We start from the raw sequence: 17,433 nt of genomic DNA, 5'->3' as shown, positions 1-17,433 counted from the left end.
GTTTAACGGTTGTTATACCACCAGATAAAAACCTAAAAAGGTAATAGGGTGATATTTTTCTACTAAACTATACACATCTCGTTTTAAAAGGTCGTCTGATTTAAGCTGTTTTGTTAATTCTTTGAGTCTTCAATAGCATCAAACCTTTTAATATATCTGAAAATTTTGATATAACTAAATCAGTTAAAAACTCATTAGCTTTTGTAATCGTTTTTCTCGTATTCAATGTATAATTTATCAATAATTTTTGACTAGCTTTTTTAATGTAAGCAACTGACTTGTCTAAATCACCATCTTCAGCTAGTTTAAGTAGTTGATCTCTTTTATTAAAACCCTCTTGCGGTTTATCTTGTATATTATCATCACATACAGCATCTTTGATAGTATCATTTGCGGAATCAATCTCATTAATTATATCATCAATTGTTTCAGGCTCTTTACGCTTTGGCATATATATATTAACACATGTTTTATTGCGGAATAACAATTTTCCATTGGTATGGATATATTAGTTGAATAAATAGATGAGCAAATTTATTATTTTTCAATTTTTTGGTTATTTCTTCTATATCATCTTTCTCAACACCATAAAGATAATCATCAAATATTGTTTTCATATTATTGCGGTTTGTATTATAAAATGCAACTAAATAACTTATATTTTCACGATAAGGTTTGGCAATACTTGTCAATTGCTGTGTAACCACAATAGTAGAAAGTCCATAATGACGAGCACTGAATGCTAAACGAACTAATTCAGATGTCCTATTTTTAACATCTAATCAACTTGCGCAATCATCAAGAATAATAAGACTATTTGTACCTTTATATACATCACTAACATATTTTAAAACAATATCTACCTGATCTTGGTCACATTCTACCTTAATTAAATCAGAATCATTTATATATTTCCATTCTTGATAGGTTTTATTATATGATAATGGGCATAATAAAATAATATAATCAAAATGTTATTAAAGTTTTTTCTAACATTCTTAAAAGAATGAAGGTTTTACCACAATTAGTCATACCTAAATTAATCATATTAAAAGGTGTATTCATATATATATTACTGGTTATTTTAGTAGCTAATGCTTTGTAAATCATTATTAACAAATTGAACAATAGCATCACTAAAAACATAGATGTAACAGTTTAAATTTTTTGTATATGATCTCTTTTTAATTTCAAGCAGAATACCATTCTGAGTATTAATGATTCGATTCCCGTTACCAGCAATATTTTTTTCTTGAAAGGTGCGTAGATCGATAACTAATGCAAATTTATCCTTATAAAATTTTTCAATAGACATGAAGCAATCTATCGGAATAGTTCTATCAAAAAATTTTCTTGCTTCTTCATAAAATAGTGTTTTATTCATACCTTGGTTGAAAATACAATTTGGGTACCTTCTATTGTCACTTTAACTTCATCAATTAATGGAAATTAAATTTTCACTATCACTAACTGAATTTTCTGTGAATAGTAGTACAATGCCTTTCATACTTTTACGAGGGACATTTACGTTTATATTCTGTAATGTACTTGACTTATCCCATTTTTCCTTTTTAAGAGGGTTATATGTTCATAAAATAGGCTTCTTCCTATAGAATATAAATTTGTCACCTCATTAGCAATTTCTTGGTTTTCAATAGTTTCATATTCCAGCTGAATATTTTCTAATTCATAATCACCTATATTTTGACCACTTTGGGGGATAAGGACTTGATCACTTGGTGGCAATGTTATTATGTATTGAAAGTTATTATTCATATTGAAAGGGCAATACAGACCATGGTCTTTAAGAATATTATCAATATTAATTTTTGTCTTATACCATAAATATCATACATTAATTTGTCTGCTACTTTTTCTGACTTCCACTTGTTGCAGCAGTATCATCTTTCGAAATGAGTTTTCGTAAATTTTCGCTACAAATACCATATTCAATAAGGCCTTGTCGATCACTTTTAGGTAACCACAAGTCTTTGTATACACTTATAATATTATGTTCACTACAATCGTAAAGGGTTTCCCCAGCCACTTTAATTTGTAGTCTATGTTGTAAAATCTGACTGAGATTATTTATAAAGTGACTTTTGTATTACTGATTTTAAGATCAAACGATAGATTAAGTGAACCAGGCACTAAGCAACTATTTGCTTTCAATTTCGGAATATTAATATAAACTTGTTCATTCGGTTTAAGACTATTAGGTTAAAGGTTATACTATAAAAAGTACGGTTACCTTTAATTTTGTCATAGCAGTCCTTTTATAACCAGGTAAAAGCTCTTCTTGTAATAATCTATTCATATATATTAAAACATATTTTATTTTCTTCTTTGTTTATACTGATCATATATTAACAAAGCAGCAGCAATAGCTAAAATCCATAGATTAGAAGCTACCCATGATAAAACTTTAGCTCCCCAAGATATAGCCTGAGCGATAATATTCAATAATGGTCCTAACACTGGCCATAATTTTTTATCTAGATTTGATAAAGCCTTAGAAAATTTACTAGTAGCTTGAGCACCTTGTAGGATTGCTTTTCTTGCACCAATGACAATGGTTGTAATTATACCAGCCACAGATATAGCTAAAGCTGATAATCCAGGGATATTTTCCTTAACCCATTCTTTAAACTGTTGTAACCTAGTAATGTCTTCTTCCTGTTTATCTCGTACATCCTCTTTTTCTAATTGATCTTCTTCTTCTTTAATTATAATTTCTAATTCCGCGGCCCTTTCGTGCAAATTAGTTAATTCATCAATATTATTGTCAATACCATTTTCATTTTCTATTTCATCTATTCTAGCTATAGTTTTGTTTAGCTCTTCAGAAAAGTGATTTATTTGTGCTTCTATGAATTGTGGACGTGTTCTTTTATCAATAGTTCCAGAGGGGGTCATTACACCTATATGTTCTCTAAGCTCTTGATTAGTTATTTGATTGAAATTTTCTGTATATTGATTATTTAAATCAACCATAGGCATACTCTCTTCAGTTTTTATAAATTCATCTTGCAAATTAATAATTCTGTTAATTTCGTGTTTAAATTGTTTAACAGCTTCTTTAGCACTTTCTGCTTTATTGTATTTTAATATACCATTACTATTACGTTTTAAAACAATTCTTTCAGCACCTCGCTCATTTAGTGTATTTAATGGTTTGTAAGTGATATTATTTAAATTCGTTTTACCTAAATTTAATTTAAAATTTAAACCTTCAGAAGCTGCCATACCTTTTAGGTGATTAAATCTAAACACTTTTTGATTTTTTTTTGTAATAAACTGTTCAACAGCAAAAGAAACTTCATTTTCAAGTCTATTAATATTTGTATAAATAGGAGTTGAAGTAGGAACATTAGGAAGATTATTAGGTATTGTTATACCATCCTTATCAGTAATAAATAATTTATCATCATTATCATTAATAAATAATGTTTCAGCAATATTTTCATTATCATCATGTTCTTCATTATCTTCTTGCTTTTTATCTTCTAATTCAATATAAACATAACCGTCAGCCATTATATAGATTACTCTATATTTTGTATTTCACTTTCAGGAATCCAACTGTTATGTTTATTATCATAACCTAACCATTTAACTAAAACCATCTTTTTACCTTTAACCTTCTTACGTTTTAATATCTTTTCAACTCTATAAACATCATCTTTCTTATTAACAACTGACAGTTCCTCTTCATAAAATTTACCAATTATAGGCTCTCCTTCTAAATCTTCTATCTCATATAAATTAGGGTCTCCTCTAATAACTTTAGTCACTCTAAACAACTCTTCTGTAAAATTTGCTTCATAACCTTTTGTAAATATAGATTTATACTTTGATATTCTAACCATATCACCAATTTTAATCTTAGGTAATGGTAAATAAGCAACTTCATGACCGTATAATGTATTCCATACTTCATCTTCATTATTTTTATTAACATCTTTAGGCTTCATCAAGATTGTACTGTGTTTTGTATTGTTATAATTATATACTAAATCATCCAATATATCAATCCATTTATATGTTCCTTTACTGTAAAAATATTTCCACATAGATGTTTTAAGCGTTCTGTTGAATCGTTCGACAATCGCAGCTTTTTATCATTTTAGTAGAGAAGTACTTAATTCCATGTTTCTCTAATAATGATTTGACACCTACATTATAAAATTCTTTACCATCATCAAATTGAGCTAGTAATGGGTAATCATTAAATCTATCTTTAAATTGACTTAATAGTTTTGCAACAGCTTTTGTCATATTATTTGTGTCTTTCCTATAAACAGGGATAGCAAATGCATATCTACTTAATATTTCAATAGCTGTTAATATCCAATAATAACCATTGTTTTTATACTTATAAGAACCCATATCAACTAAATCCATTTGTATTTGTTCACCAAGATAGTTTACCCTTGTTTGTCTGAATTTATGTCTCCTAATAATAGGTTTATATCTAGTGTATGTATCTTGAGATATTAACCATTCTTTAACCTGTTTTCTACTAACATCTATACCTTCTTCTAATGCTTTCTGATACAGCCGTTCTGCTGATTGATATCCTGTTTTGGATTATAATAAATATCTCTTAAACTTTGCTCAATTTTAATGTCTTCATCCATTTAACTTACTCAAGATAACATTCAAGTAGAATACTACCTACATTAACAGGGTACCATCTTGATCTAATATATTAAATATTAGCTCGTTAAAAGCTCCTTTTGTAATTGTAACTTTAGATTCAATATCATTGTATTCGTAAACAGTACCATATAACGACTGAATTGTTATTACTGGTAAAGTTAAAGCTATATTACTTTTTTTTCCTTCAGGGTTATTATTATAACTTGAATTTACAATATTAGAAGAAATTTGAATATAGTTTAATCCTCTGTTTATATCAACTTTAGAAACACCCTTTTGTATGATACCTTTTTTAATAGTTTTTATTTTATCATTAAAACCTAACATTTTAATAAGAGTATCAGCCAATACTAATATCTCGTTATTATTATTACTTATTTTACAAGTTCCATTGTTTTCTACCATCTCAAGCTTTACGTTAACAGACTCAAGAAACGTTTTAAGCATTTTAAAAGTCCAGTAACCAGCATCTATATTATATTTTGTTGTGCCTATTGTAAAAGCTAAAGTATTATTTAATTTCACATTTTTATATTCCCAATACACATAAGCTTTTTTAATATATAAATATGAATAGTTAGTTGTTACTATACTTTCTTGTAAGTTAATTTTTCTACTATCTCCGTCTATAAAAATAGTGAACTTCATATATAATATAGCTTATATTATATGTCAGACAAGCAAATCAAAGAAAATGCTATAAAATTAGGCGATGATTTAAAACATGTATATGATACATCATGGCCAAAAATATATTTAGAAACAACTAAAACGCCTTCATTTTCAAATCTCATAGCAGCAATAAATGGAGATGAAGGTCATTCTGAGGATTATTTCGATCATATGCTGCATCGCTGGAGTAGCAAATTTATTGTAAAACCTACATTTCAAAGGCCGGTAAATGTTGATATCTGTAACTTCAGATTATATGTAACTGAAAATGATTATTTTATGAGTAGTTTACCACCTATAACAGCCACGTGGTCAAGTGAAATTAAAAGTAAAAAAGAACAACCTACTGGTATAAGATACAATATTAAAAGTCATTTAAATTATAAACAAGAAGCATACTATGCTATGATTTGTGGATGTTATGTGGCTTCGTTTCTATCTGGTATTGGGCTTAATCATTTAAATTTTGATAAAAGCAGAATTATACAAAGCCTTGTTAAATACCATTTATATTATCAGATTAAAAATTTATGAAGCATCCATCGTTATTAGATAAATATGACTTTACGGAATTGAAAAGCATATACCTTATAAAGGTATTTTAAAATTTGATAAAAACAATGATGGTTATTATGTTAATTTTCAATATTCGACTACTGATTATCGTAGCTTCATTGCATATCATTCGGAAGGTATTACATTAGTCGGAAAAATTCTTTTGCAAGAGAGTATTGAAAGTTTTGTTTATACAATTCTTGGAGCTCAAGCAAATACAAGATGGTCAATAGTTAATCATGGAGCTAAGAGCATGCAAACACAAAACGTTTTTAGGAAATTATTAGAGGATACTATAATACAGAATAATACTACTGTATTTATATCTAACATGAGAAAAAGTATAAAAGACACGAATGTTATTTTAAATATGGCAATCAGCCCTGGTATGATTTTAATACCCAGCCGTATGATTATATTAGATAAAAAAATTGATGGGTATAATAATATTTTAACATTAGCTAATAAAAATATGAAATTCGGTATTAATTCTAAAATAAATTATTATGGAGTTAAAAAGGAAGAACTAAAAAAAGTACATCAAGATAATACACCATCACAACACTTAGATACTCTAGATGAAGTGAATAAAAAACCATTAGTACATAAACATACAAAAATAATAGTAAATAATCCCCATCAAACAGATATGATTGCTTTACTCAGTATATCAATGCTATCATCATTCGTATTAATTAAATACGTCTTATAATATAATATGAAGAAAGTTCTAGATTTTAATCATATCTCAAGTGAGTTGAGTCAAGATGAATTTGAAAAGCTAAAAAAATTGTATTTATACTATCACAAAATGTATACCTGTTATAAATGGAAATATAATAAATTAAAGAAAGTGCGACTATCATTAAACATGGGAAGTATTTTTCTAGTCTCGACTGCTGGTATTGCTGGTAGTATAACTGTCAACCCGATAGTTATAGCTAGCCTATCAGGCCTAGGTGTTTTAATTCAAGGTTATATGGTTAAGAGTAAGATTAATAATAACTTAGAAATGTGTAAATTTGCATATACATCATATGAAAAAATACTTATGGATATAAGATCTTATTTAAGAGGATTACCTTACGATGAAGTGATATTTCTATCAGACATAAAAGTTATAGATGATATTATAATAGACAATTGTACTACCATAGATAGTATGGTGAGTAAATATAACAAAAGATATAAAGATCTGTAAGTTATCTATAAGATTATCTATGAGTTATCTGTTAACAAAATCTACAGTATTATATAACATGTCTGAAGAAAACGTAAAGATAACTACTGTTAAGAAAGAGAAAGACCCTATTAGAGTCGAAGCTGGTAAACGATTGGCTGCTATATCGAAAGTTGCTAAAGAAAAAAAGATGCGAGATAGGATTGAATTAGAAAATAAAAAGAAAATTGAGGATAATAGCTGGAATATTAATTACGGATTTTTATTTGGAGCAGTTGGAGTAATAACCGCTATTGTTAGTCTCTATTATACAAGGAAAAATGATAAAAGGCAGGAAAAATTAACAAACGATAAAGCGAAAGAAGAAACAACTAGTGAAAAACATGTTTTGATACAAAAAAATAAACAATATAATTTAGACTCATTTGAATAAAATATTTCCTATTATATATGAATAAGAAACAATTTATGAATGAAGCTTTTGATGCAGTGCTTGTGACAACAACTGCTGTAGGTCTTTCTATGGCGTCTAAAAAACTTCTAGGTCAAAAATTAACAGACACAAACAGTATCAAAGATTTTGCTAAACTAGCTATTGCTATTACAACATCAACAATGCTAGTTAAATATGCTCAAGACAAAAAATGGATTCCTGAAAATCCAGTTAAATCTGTATAAATATATATGACAAGTGTTATTACTAGTGGAGTTGGAACAGCTTTTGGAGCTGTTGTTAATGGCCTAGGATTTTCATTAGCCGGATGGCTATTTCATAAACTTGATAAAAACGGTTACGTTGATGAAATGAAAAGATACCACGATTCTCTAATAAAACTACAAAAGGCTAAAGAGGCATTCTATGAAAATGAAGTCAAGCAGCATGATAAAATACAACAGCTAAGACAAGAACTTCAATATGCTGATAATGATATAGAACTTACGAATAAAGCTTTAGATGCGCTTAAAAAAAGTAAAAACGATACAATACAACGGTCTAACATTTCACAGAGAACCACAGTTAGATGACTTTTACAAACCATCTAAGAATATGAAAAATTATCAATCTGGTACAATGGTTGTGATTGGTATTATATCTGGATATTTATTATATAAAATTACTTAAAAAATAAAATATATAGTATTAGTATATATGTATTGCAATGAATGAGTTCATAAAGAGTTAGAAGAGTTTTTTGGTTATATAAATTGTTGCTTTTGTAATAAAAAGATATGTGATAGTTATATTAATAGGTCTGTTAAAACATACTTATGTTGCGAAAATCAAGAAATTATTTCAGATAACAATAAAATTATTTGTGTACACTGTGGTTCTGTTCACTCATATAAGGTAGTTAATGAATGGATACCAGAGATTTGGAAATGTCAAAAATCAGTTCATTCAAGGAGAAAATGGTTTTATAATAAAATTAGATTGTTTGTGGCTTCTGAAAATATTGATAAATTGGTACATGATTTTGTTAAGGTTGTTGGGACCATGATTAAACATAAGTTGATTCAGAAAAAGAATATTAGTATGTATAATTATTATATAATACGCTTAGCCAGCCGTAGGGGTATACCATTAAAATACCCTGTTAGAGATATGAAAAATAGTAAGACAAAGAGGATTTTTGATAATAGATTATTTGGTGAAGTATATAAAATCCTTGAGTGGGATAAAGGTATTGACTGTACTTATTATAACAACTGGGTTAAAGAAATAAAACATTTATGATTATATATGCACATTAAAGATTTATTAAAAAAGATTAGAGGTTTTATTCTATGTTGTAAAAACATTAGTTCTAATATAGAAGGTGTTTTGAAGGATTTTGAAAAAACATTGTATAAATCAAAAGATAATTTAAACGCACCTTAAAAAAAATAATATATATAGTAATTATATAGAATGGTGAAAGTTATAAAAAACAAAGATGTATATAAATTTAAAGGACATGAAATTAATTTAGATTTATTAGATGAAATTATGAAAGATAAAAACATGTATATTAAATCATTAAAGTACGAACTTTATTATAAAGACGATATTGATAGATATATAACTAAATATTATGAATTGAATACAAATGAATGGTTATCTTTTTCAAAAAATAGATATAATGTTGAAAATATAAAAAAAATATTACAGGTGATGTGTACTATGAATATTGATTATGAACCTGTTATATTGAATACATTTAAACCATCTAATATATATACTATTAGTAGTGATTTTTATATACCACAGTTTACACATATCACTGAAGATTTGTTTAATAAAGATCATGGATGGGATGATTGTTATTTTAAGTATGAAATCAACAATATAGATACAGATGTTTATGTTATAAAATTTGATTTATATGAATATGGTCCTTATATAACTGCTTCTGGTATTATTAGAATCTATCTTAAACGCATTAAATAACTATTTAAAAAATAAAATATATAGTATTAGTATATATGTGTTCAGATAAACAAATACGAGGAAGACCGAAAATTTATACTAAAGAAGAAATCAAACAACATAGGACTTAAGACTTAAAAATCTTAAGACTTAAAAGACTTAAATGATGGTTTACCAACAAAAATAAAACATTATGATTCTGATCAAGAAGGTTATAAAAAATGTAAAGATTTTAAAACATTTAAACATACTTTAATATCTGAATTAATAGAATATAATTTTAAATTAGTTGAACATAATAAAAAATTAAAATTATTAAGATTTAAACCTGATAATCATAAACAAGAACTATTGTATTATTATGATACTACTGTACAAGAAAGTTTAGATGATCCTGTTATTCGTGCACAATTAAATCAGTGTATATGGTTACATATGAAAGGGTTCAATCCTTATTATGAATATGGTTTAATGCCAAATATGTTACCAAATTTATTACATAAAAATCTGAATTAAAAGAATATTTTAAAAAAATAAAACTACAAAATGTTAAAATCCAAACTATGAATTAATTTAATTATTTTTATAAAAGTTTTAAATATAGATTTATTTCTATAATTAAAATTAGTGCGTTTAAAAAAATAAAATAAAATATATAGTATATATATGTAGAAATTATTTAAATCGAAAGGTACTTAAAGACAAACCTATATTATATAATATGCAGAAGATGAATATAGATAAAACAAAACATAAGGTACTTAAAGACATGAGTATTTTATATAGTATGCCTAATATGAATAGAGATGAACTTCAAAATTTAAAAGACGATTTAATTAATTTAATATTAAATCAAAAGCCGTGGGTTGAAGTTAATAATACTTCAATTTCCAAACCAGTACAAAAAGTACTATCACAATCCAATATTAAACAAATGACTGTACAACAATTAAAAGCTATTGCTAAAGAGAAAAAGGTTAAAGGTTATTATAAACTTAGAAAAAACGAATTAATCAAAGTATTAACACCAGTCCCAAAACCAAGAAAGAGTGTAAAAGAGATGGTTAAAGAGTATGAGAACAATACACAGATGCTATCAGATAAAAATAAAAAACCAATACCAACACCAAGAGTTAAAATAAGAGAAACAAACAATGCTCTTAAAGGTTATACAAAGTCATATGAAATAAGCATTATTAACAATAAAGATCCATTGAAACAATTACAGAACACTAGAAAGTATCTTACATATTATATTAAAGAAATATTAACAACAATGAAAGGATTAAAATTTATTGAAACGCTTAAGGTAACATTTGAAAAAATCAAAATTAAATATAATGGTGATGTTGATCATAAAATAGAAATTGCTTATTTCAATAGTCAAGCTTTAACAATTACAAATAATGAAAATATTACTGAATCACTACAAATTTCAAAACAAAATATATTAGATAAAATTAGTAAATTCAATCAAGAAGGTTCTGCATGGATTATTAAATCTATAGATAATCATTATCTTAATGTTGTTAAATACAAGCCATTACAAGGATCTTCATATATTAATTTACCACAAGAACTTAAAAACTCTAAAAAAGGATTAATTAATATCAAAAATACAGATAATGAATGTTTTAGATGGTGTCATATTCGTTATTTAAACTCACAAAATAAACACCCATACAGAATAAAAAAATCTGATAAGGAATATATTAACAAATTAGACTACTCTGGGATCGAATTTCCAGTAACTGTTAAACAATATAATAAAATCGAAAAGCAAAACAAAATTAACATTAATGTATTCGGTTATGAAAATAAGCAACCATACCCCATTTATATATCAAAAGAAAAATTTAAAGACCATATGGAATTACTATTAATAACTGATAATAAAAACAAACATTATATTCTAATAAAAAATTTTAATGCATTTATGTACAATCAAACAAAGCATAAGGAAAGAAAACACTTTTGTATGCGCTGTCTTCAATGTTTTAGTTCTGAAAAAATATTAAATAACCATATAGAAAACTGTATATTAATAAATGGTATACAATCAATAAAAATGCCTGATAAAAATAATAACATACTGAACTTCAACAACTATCATAAACAACAAGCTGTTCCGTTTGTTATATACGCTGATTTTGAAGCTATTACAGAAAAGATATCTGGTTGCCAACAAGATAATGGTAACTCATATACAGAAGCCTATCAAAAACATACTGACTGTGGTTATGGATATAAAGTTGTTTGTTGTTATAATGATCAATTTACTAAACAAATTCAACTATATAGAGGTGAAAAGGCTGTTTACAAATTTATGGAAGCTATGTTAAAAGAAGTTAAATATTGTAAAAATATTATGAAAACCTACTTTAATAAACCATTAAAAATGACATCTGATGATGAAGAAGAATTTAAAAAGCTGATGAATGTCATATCTGTAACAAAAAATATACTAACAAAGATATTCGAGTTAGAGACCATTGTCATATAACTGGTAAATACAGAGGCTCGGCACATCAAGATTGTAATTTAAAACTTAGAATAGACCCTGATAAATTAAAGATCCCAGTAATATTTCACAATCTTAGAGGGTATGATTCACATTTCATTATGCAAGAGATCGGAGCTATTGTTAATAAGCATACATACAAAAACAAAAAAGGTGAGGAAACACAGATGAATATAAATGCTATACCAAATAACATGGAAAAGTATATGGCTTTTATGCTAGGTAACCATCTAACCTTCTTGATAGTTTTCAATTTATGAGCTCTAGTTTAGAAAAGCTTGTTAGTAATTTACCTAAAGAATCATTTAAATATACCTCTAAGCAGTTTAAAGGTGAAAACTTAATTTAATGACTAAAAAAGGTATATACCCATATGATTATATGGATAGCTTTGAAAAGTTTGATGAGGGGTTGCCTTCAAAAGAAGACTTTTATAGTATTCTTACTGATGAGAATATATTAGATGAACAATACAATCATGCTCAAAATGTTTGGAATACATTCAATCTTAAAAACATGGGCGATTACCACAACCTGTATCTGAAATCAGACGTTTTATTATTAGCTGATGTATTTGAAAACTTTAGGAAAACATGCTTAGAATATTATAATTTAGACCCATGTCACTATTTCACATCTCCTGGATTGTCTTGGGATGCTATGCTTAAAATGACAAATATTAAATTAGAACTAATGACTGATATTGACATGTTTCAATTCATTGAAAAGGGTATGAGAGGAGGTGTTTCTTATATTTCTAATCGATATGGTAAAGCTAATAACAAGTATATGAAATCATTTGATAAGAATAAACCCTCAAAATATATAATGTATCTTGACGCAAACAATTTATATGGATGGGCTTTGTCACAATACCTACCTACTGGTGGTTTTAAATGGTTAACTGAGAAACAGATTAACAACATAAACCTTGCTAAATATCAAGAAGATAGTAAAAAAGGTCTAATACTTGAGGTTGATTTAGAATACCCTGAAAAAATACATAATTTACATAATAATTATCCAATAGCACCAGAAAAAATTAAGGTAACTAGCGACATGCTTTCAAAATATTGTAAGACAATTGCTTCTAATTACAATATATCAACAGGTTTAGTTTCAAAATTAATACCTACATTACAAAATAAATACAAATACGTTTTACATTATAGAAATCTTCAATTATACTTAGATCTCGGGTTAAAATTGAAAAAAGTACATAGAGTACTTGAATTTAATCAATCTCCATGGTTGAAAAAATACATAGACTTTAATACTCAAAAACGAACTAATGCAAAAAATTCTTTTGAAAAAGACTTCTTCAAATTAATGAATAACAGTGTTTTTGGTAAGACGATGGAAAACTTAAGAAAAAGAGTAGATGTTAGGTTAGTAACTAATAAAGATAAATTATTAAAATTAGCTTCAAAACCTACTTATGTAAGTAGTAAAATTTTCAATGAGAACCTTGTGGCTGTACATAAGATCAAAGAACAATTGGTTCTCAACAGACCTGCATATGTGGGTATGTGTATCTTAGATTTAAGTAAAACTTTGATGTATGATTTTCATTACAACTATATCAAAAATCGGTATGGTGATAAAGCTAAATTATTATTTACAGATACAGATTCTTTAACATATGAAATTGAAACTAATGATGTCTATCAAGATTTTTGGAGTGATAAAGATAAATTTGATAACAGTGATTATGATAAATACCATAAATATTATGATAATACTAATAAAAAAGTTATTGGTAAAATGAAAGATGAAGCTTCGGGAATAGTAATTAAAGAATTTGTTGGTTTAAGAAGCAAGATGTATAGTTATATTAAAGATAATAATAAAGGAGATAAAAAAGCTAAAGGAATTAAGAAAAATATTATTAAAAACAAAATAAAACATGAAGACTATAAACAAACACTATTTGAAAATAAACAAATACATCATACAATGAAAACTATTAGAAGTGTAAACCATCAACTTAGTAGTTATGAAATTAATAAAGTATCACTTAGCTGTTTTGATGATAAACGGTACATATTAGATGATGGTATAAATACTAGAGCTTATGGTCATTATTTAAATGATAATTAAAACTTATTTTAATATACAGTTATAATGTGTAGTAAGCATGTAGCGTGGGCCTCTGTTAGAGTAAAATCATACATACCTGCTCCTCATGTTTGACTACATATCACATAACTGTTTGTAATAAGTAATTAATACAAAAGCGATATACAAAAGAATTCAAAATCCTGAAACAATTATTAAAAACAATTTTAACAAAAATTATATGACACTCGCTTGACAGACAAATTAAAAAAACATATAGATTCCATATTTTGTACAACATTGTATTATTATACATGCGCTGATGAAATGTGCTATTACATTAAACAACCATTGTTAGAAACATGCACTAAGACACGCGCTTGACAGACAAATTAAAAAACATATAGATTCCATATTTTGTAAAGAGCATCTATTACATTGTTGCGCTCAAAATTTCAGGCTTAGTTGCCTGAAATTTATCGCCCGACACAACGATTTAAAAAGATGCTTTATTAACACTTGATTATTAACACTTGATTATTAAAGAATATTTCTACCACGCGCTGAGTTTTCATACCATTGTTAAAGGCCACTAGTTAATCCAATATACCAGTCGACTATAAAGCACGCTGATACTGATATTTTAATAACACTTGATTATTAACACTTGATTATTAACACTTGATTATTAAAGAATATTTCTACCACGCGCTGAGTTTTCAGACCATTGTTAAAGGCCACTAGTTAATCCAATATACCAGTCGACTATAAAGCGCGCTGCTACTGATATTTTAATAACACTTGATTATTAACACTTGATTATTAAAGAATATTTCTACCACGCGCTGAGTTTTCATACCATTGTTAAAGGCCACTAGTTAACCAAATTACCATGTAGACTATAAAGCGCGCTGCTACTGATATTTTAATAACACTTGATTATTAACACTTGATTATTAAAGAATATTTCTACCACGCGCTGAGTTTTCAGACCATTGTTAAAGGCCACTAGTTAACCAAATTACCATGTAGACTATAAAGCGCGCTGCTACTGATATTTTAATAACACTTGATTATTAACACTTGATTATTAAAGAATATTTCTACCACGCGCTGAGTTTTCAGACCATTGTTAAAGGCCACTAGTTAAACCATTATACCACGTAGACTATAAAGCGCGCTGCTACTGATATTTTAATAACACTTGATTATTAACACTTGATTATTAAAGACGGTTTTTTGAAGAGCATTTCTTAAGCCTCTGTTATTCTCGAATATTCTTCGAATATTCTTCGAATCCATGGGGAAATTTTCACTTCGTGAAAATTTTCCCCATCGAATTCTCGATCCTGCTCAATTTTAGCTACGCTAAAATTTGCGCTGCCGAGCCCTCTCCGAACCGATGCTTTCTTAACATTTATTTATAAAGACAGTTTTTAAAACATATAGATTCCATATTTTTAAACAACAGATTGTAACCTCGATATTTTTACCCCCTTTGAAATAATGACTATTTTTTACACAGCTTTTTTACATGACCTTTTACCAGAGGGACGTCTTTGAACCATGGTCCTAATTAACGCTTTTATACCCACTGGTGTAGTAGTAATATACATGGGGGATTCGAATACATAAAAAGTAAACTTTTTATGGATTCGTACCCCCATGTATATTACTACTCTGGAATACCCATTATATTAGATCATCTCGCCATGAAACCACTCTAGGAGTTCATGATTTATTATTTTATTTGCCAAACGATTCTGGGGGTGTTAACTGTCTTGCTAGGGTTAGTCAGGATAAAATTGATGAAATGAAATTGCGTCACAAGACACCAATGACGAAAGTTCATATCAGGAATACTTTCAGTATGTTATGGATCACGAAGGTTTCAGATATCCAGACAGTCCCAAGGAGGACTTAGATTTGTTTGCTATTTAACGGAAAAAGCTGGAACTGAAGATTCCTTTTGTGATGAAATTTAATGTTCACTACATATGCCAAAATGCATTGCTCTTTCGTAACAAGAGCTTTTGAGTATTAACATGATAGATTGATAACATGCTTCAAATTGGATTCATTGTTACCTAACGTTTTCTTAACAAAACAATTGAATATGAACTTAACTAATAACTAACAATGCAGTTGTTACCATTAAAAAATTATGAATTTTTTACGGCTAACCCTCTCGTTGATTGCTATTCCCCCGAAAATGATAAATAACAATTATCTCTGCTGGTAACTATCTCCATAATGAACAGGCAATGTAATGCTTAGATCACAAGCTGAAGCAGTTGGCCGACACTTGCACCCTTCTGTACATCCATGCTTGAATTTAAACTTTATGGGTTTTGTAATCCTAATGGTGGAAGTTGCTCGCATCCAGTTATGAATTTGTGCAATATGCACAAGGTGTTAGTGGCATGAGTCCCTAGAAAAAACCCCAATCGATATAAATTTCAAATCTCATTTTGAACTTATAAAAATCGTGAGGCAGTGGTATTAAATGCAATCGGGAAAGTACGTAACTGAAGTTATCAATTATAAAACTGATCATTTCATGGAAGTCTAATATTGAGTTAAGAGTTGAATGAAATGGCAATTTTTCAGGTTGTGAACAGGAGTAGAATATTGGAAGATCTTTTTTTACATTAAACATCAATTATGCTGTATTTGCAACACGGCAGATATACCTTGGAAAGCATTGGAATCCTGCAAGAAATCGAGAAAGAATTTATAAACATCAACATCAACTTCACTAAATTCAGCTGTCATCCCATCTAACAGCTGATCGGCAGAACGCAAAGAAAAAGAACACTCCGCAACAAATAGTGCCTTCATTGCTGCCTTTTCTTCTTTCATTGCTTTCATCACTTTGAACAAATCTAATCCAATCATAAGCTGGTCCAGCATTTGCAGGAAACGTGAAAAATCATACATTACAATTGCTCTAAAAATGGCAACTGTGCATTAGAAACTTCACTAATTAATGCTTATTCCCAAACACAGAAAATGGCAAGAATTTGTGGGTGTGTCGGGGACCACGTATTATATTAACTTAAAAGTCAAACATCAAATACAATTTATTAACAGTGTCTGGTATGGTTTAATATGTACTTTATCAAAAATATGAAATTGAAAATTACTTTCGTTTAGTTAAAATTCTTAATAAAGATTGTCGCGCTCAAATGGTAGTAATAATCATATAAGAGTAAAACTCTTTGAGATCGTATTTCTCACAATCACTAAGCCATGTTAAAGTCAAACAAAAGAAGTTGGCCCTTAAAGAGTTAATGACTTACACTATGCAGAATTTGTAAATCATTTCATTTTTAAAGATTTAAACATAGCGTACCTTAAGATGTTTTTAGCAGATTG

The sequence above is a fragment of the Xenia sp. Carnegie-2017 genome, unplaced genomic scaffold (genome assembly GCF_021976095.1).
Source record: "Xenia sp. Carnegie-2017 unplaced genomic scaffold, XeniaSp_v1 HiC_scaffold_41, whole genome shotgun sequence".
NCBI lineage: Eukaryota > Metazoa > Cnidaria > Anthozoa > Malacalcyonacea > Xeniidae > Xenia > Xenia sp. Carnegie-2017.
Note: the sequence above shows the minus strand (reverse complement) of the source record.